We start from the raw sequence: 5,642 nt of genomic DNA on the forward strand, positions 1-5,642 counted from the left end.
CATCAAGACAACCATCCCACACTTGCAGTAAAACTAGAATTGCCTTGTGATTTTTCGTTCATTTTTAGAGCAATAGCTTGTAATGTTACGCCCGAAACCGGAACGCCTAGCTCACGTTGTTGGCAAAAACAAATGTACAAAGCATCTTCTAAAGTTTCAAATTTGGGTTTCTTCAACGTGCTTCTGTTACCAAGGCTGTCCTTAGTCACCATTTCCGCGCAAAAATATTCAATTTCTTTCTAATTTTTTCAATCAGAAACGGTTTGTTTTCCCAACCGTTGGGAAAACAAATTTGCGCCGAAATCTTGCGCGATTTTAGGCAATGATTCACCAACATCAGTACTTAATAAAGCTTGGAGTTTTTATTCGATTGATTAAGTTAATTCTTTACGGTTTTTATTCATTTCCACATCGCAAAAATACGCATGCAGTAAAAAAAAAATAAACACCGTCACAAGAACCTGTCACTAGGACGAGTATCTATAGACTGAAGGGAACGAAACAAAGCGAAACAATTGCTCTAAAAATGAACGAAAAATTACAAGGCAATTCTAGTTTTACTGCAAGTGTGGGATGGTTGTCTCGATAGTAAGCTCGACATGGTATTCGTGAAATGAGTGGTAGTGATGAAATTGTGTCAGGCGATAATAGTGAAAGTGAGGACTTTACGATGAAATTCGAAAAAAATGTTAAAGATGAAGACCTTAAGGCTTGTCAAGTGTTTAATGCAGACAAAACGGGTTTAAATTACAAAATGCTTCCAAAAAAAACATTAGCCTCAAAGCTGGATTCTTTGGCCAAAGGTCATAAGGTAAAGAAAGAAACAGTATCTTTGCTTCCCTGTAGTAAAGCTTCTGAAGATTTGAAAATTCCACTTCTGATTTTAGGGAAATCGGCTAATCCTAGGGCTCTTAAAGGTCTTAATAAAAATACACTTCCAGCTCAATACACTTCTCAACAATCGGCACGGATGGACTGAAAAATTTTCAAATCTTGGTTTTTCGAACAATTCATTCCTAAAACAAAATCATTTCTAAGAGAGAAAAGGCTTCCAGCAAAAGCTATGTGGTTAATTGATAACGCACCATGTCACCCGAGTAAAAAAGAATTACGAGATGGCAAATTTTCGTGAAATTCCTCCCCCTAAATGTGACAGCTCTTATTCAACCTATGGATCAAGGTATGATTGAGGGGATAAAATGACGTTACAGGACAAAATTAATCATTTCTCTTTTGGAGCAGCAAGCTTAATGGATCATCTTAAAAAGATGACTATAAAAACTGTAATTTACTTAGCTATGGCGAAGCAACAACAATGTTAGATAATTTGTTGAATTACTTTGAGAAACAAAGCGACACATCGTCTGCTGAGCTACTGACCTTGAGGCGTCTACAAGATCGCACGGCAAAACGAAGGCAGGCTTTATTGAAACAAAATAAAATTCAAGACTTTTTCAAGTAAGGCTCGTTAAATGTTTTTTAACATAGCTTTCTATGCACTCTCTTTTGTAATAATAAATGTTATTTAATTAATAAGAATGTTCTTTTGCTAAATACCGTTTTTGACATATTTTGAAGAAAATTCTGTTTAATCTGGAATTCTGGTGATCCAGAAAGGGTCTGCTCCCGTCAGGTCCGGATTAGCGAGACTCTAATATACTAAAAATTCTGTCACACCAAAACAAGATCCAGGTTGCAGCGGTAGCTAGCAACCTAGTAAGAGAGGATTACGTCCAATGTTAAGGCATATAAAAACCCATAGCTCCTAAAAAAAAGAGTCAGATAAAAAAAAAAGTACACCATTAGAATCGCCTTGTCCAAAACCCCTGAATAGGAAACTTTTTGTCCCTTGGCTTGAACAGCAAGGGAAATATATTGGCTTGAAAATCAAGAAAAGTGGCAACTACTACAACATTCTGCCTAACGGCATATTTTTTTTCTTTTCCACGGATAGCTTGACACTGGAACATCGTAGAGAGTTGTTCAATGGCTCATTTTAATGGAAATTAATTAGGATAAAAACCTTTTGTAACTAAAATAAATTATTTTTAAAAGAGAATAAATTTTTCAACTAAAAACTGCATTTTTGATGTCTTTTCATACTGCAGTCTTTTCAAAGATATTTAATTTTTATATACAAATCATAATCATATACCAGTGGGAAGATTTGAGCCCACACCTCCAAAGAGCCTGGTGGCTAACACCAGCACCTTGGACCACTTGGCCACGCTGCCTCTCATAGCTATATATGTGAACCTGTGTTGCAGCAGTAGCTAGCAACCTAGTAAGAGACGATCAGTCCAATGCGAAGAAATATAAAAAAATAGAGTCAGATCAAAACAAAAGTACATCATTAGAACCACCTTGTCTGAAACTGTACTAGATAAACAATGAATGACGTCATAGTTTTATTAGAGCTACGACGTGAATAGAAAAACACGACATTATGTTGTTATTTCTGAAGACGTCACGAAATAATATCATTACGCCATGACGTCATGAAATAAATTTACAGTAAGGACCGAAGTCTATCTCTTAGTAACTGATGCAACAGGGAAAAGAAAAAGAGGTATATGGTATATATGACGTGATACGATGTTACATTTGATTTTAAATATTTATATTACAAGATGATCATTGGGATAACAAAACATTGCATACATTGGAATTAGTTAGCTATTTGATTGTTTGAGGTTCGTCTCTTACTATTTCAAAGAAGAAAAAGCCGTAGGCTTTTTCCTGTTTAACATATAGAACTGAACATTGATACATTTACATATAGAACTGAGCTTGTTACACTTACACATAGAACTGAACACAGGGACTTCTAAATATAAAACTGAACACTGGTACGTTCACATATATAACTGAACACTGGTATATTTACATATACAACTGAATACTGGTACATTTCCATATAGAACTTAACACCGGTACATTTATAGAAATGAGCACTAGCAGATTTACATATAAAACCTGATTATTCTAAAATAAATTAATTGTATTTCACCTCTCAGGTCAAATCTCTAAATTTATCATATAGCATGAAAAAGTGTTTATAGTGTCCTAGCAACTACTCTACTTTTTGAATTGAAATTAATAAAATACCTGAAACTTTTAAAATAATTTTTTTTTTATAGTAAAGAACGACCTCTAACCCATGTTAACAGAAATAATATATCTACAAGCTACATAAAGGATCAATATAGTTATGTTAATTATATAAAGGATTGGTGTAGCTAATTGTTAATGGGGATTGTGTAAGTTTAATTGGCATCATGACTGTAGAGACGACTAAAACCTAGTATAAAACAAACCATTAAACATATTTTACTTTGTTAGCTATATGAGACATGAAACATGAGACAACAAATAATGAAACTAAGACAATATCTACAGGCACAACTAAGCCAAGAGCTACAGGAACAACTAATCAGGGTTGCAGCAGTAGCTTGCAACCTAGTGAGAGACGATCAAGTCTTATTCTACGAAATACAAAACCCATAACTCCTAAAACTAGTATTGGATCGAAAAAAGAAGTACACTATTAGAACCACCTTGTCCAACACCCTTATACAGGAAACTAACTGTCCCTTGGCTTTTTAAGACAGAAGAGGACCAAGATACCTATATAGCTGTAAGCCAAGCAAAAATAGACATACTTTCAATATTCAATTAACATGATAAATACTCAATGTATGGATAGGCTGACAAGAGAAAGTCAAGAGCCAGAATAAATGTAGGCCTATATCAACTAAACTAATTGGAACTCTTATGATGTGAAAAAATTTCTAATTTAACACAACTGGGAATGGCTAAAAGGAACAAGAAAGGAAATTAGAAAGAAGAGGGAGTTAAGAAAAGTATTAAATTTTTATAAAACAAATCCAATTTAAGTTTTTGAAGTGAACAAACTTTTGATTTCATTAAATGGAAAGACTAAGCTGAAAAATTAGGGAATATGATGGGTTAGGGAGGAAGGAAAGAACCACCATAGACTTTTATGTTTAAGTTTATGGTGTAAGTAAACTGTTGATCCAATCAAACAGGAAACACCTAAGACGAACAAAAAGAAAAGTATTTCATGATAAATAGAGTAAAAAAAAACAATCAATAAATACCATTTGTTTCTAAATGAGTAAAGTCTTAGTGGGGGTTCAAGGACACACATGAGTCAGTGGTGAGGAGGGTTATGAAATACCAATCAAATATAGGACAAAAATGATTCATGTAAGAAAGATGACTCAAGTTGGCTAGTTGATTTATACATTTCAATTAAGTCATACTTATTGAACCATCTGTTTGAAATTTGTACCATTTAAGATACACCTTGAATGAGTTGTTCACAAAGCTAGTTAGCTATCAATATTCCACCCTATCAAAGCCATCAAAGCTCCCTTATCAAATGATCAACTTAAACAAGGATGAAAGCAATTGATTCTTGTTACAGTATAGTTAATCATAAATGGCGATTATATAAGTTTTATTGGTATCATGGCTGTAGAGATGGCTGAAACCTAATAAACAACAAGCCGTGGCACATATTGGACTTGATTAGCTGCTTGATTCTCTGAAGATGTATGATAAAGAACAAACTCTAGCTTATAGTTAGCAAAAAATTAAAATAAAATGCAATTTGCTACAGAAGCTGTACCATCATGTGTACAGTGATATTACTAAAAATAGTGTAACACGAAAATAAGATCTATAGTAAAGAATGACCTCTAGCTCATGTTAACTGAAATAATTTATTGACAAGCTACATAAAGGATCAACATAGTTATATTAACTATATAAAAGGTTGATATAGTGAATTGTAAATGGAGACTGTGTAACTTTCAATTGCCAACATGACTGTAGAGATGGCTGAAACCTAGTAAAGAACAAACCATTACACATATTTTGCTTAGTTAGCTGCATGAAACATGAGACATTAAACATGAGACAACAAATAATGCAACCAAGACAACATCTACAGGCACAACTAAGCCAACAGCTACAGGTACAACTAATCCAGGTTGCAGTAGTAGCTTGCAACCTAGTAAGAGACCATCAAGTCTTATACTAAGAAATACAAAATTTCATAACTCCTAAAACTAGAATTGGATAAAAAAAAAGTACACTATTAGAACCGCCCTGTCTAATACCCATATATAGGAAACTAACTGACCCTTGGCATTTTAAGAAGAGGAACAAGAGGCCTATACAGCTATAATCCAAGCAAAAATATAGACATACTTTCAATATTTAATTAACAAAATAAATGCTCACTGTATGGATAGGCTGACAAGAGAAAGTCAAGAGCCAGAATCAATGTTTATTAACTAAACTAATTGGAACTCTTGTGATGTGAATAAATTTCAATTCAACACAACTGGAATTGCTAAAATGAACAAGAAAGGAAATTAGAGAGAAAAGGAAGTTAAGAAAAGTAGTAAACTTTTATAAAACAAATCCAATTTAAATTTGTGAAGTGAAAAACTTTTGATTTCATTAATTGGGAAGGACTAAACTGAAAAATTGGGGGAAATGATTGATTAGGGAGGAAGGAAAGAACCATGATAAACTTTTTAAGTTTGTGATGTGAATAAACTTTTGATCCAATCAAACAGGAAACACCTAAGGCAAACACCTAGTTGGTG

This window comes from Artemia sp. Qi Xiang Cuo, chromosome 7, assembly GCF_049724085.1.
Source record: "Artemia sp. Qi Xiang Cuo chromosome 7, ASM4972408v1, whole genome shotgun sequence".
Classification (NCBI taxonomy): Eukaryota; Metazoa; Arthropoda; class Branchiopoda; order Anostraca; family Artemiidae; genus Artemia; species Artemia sp. Qi Xiang Cuo.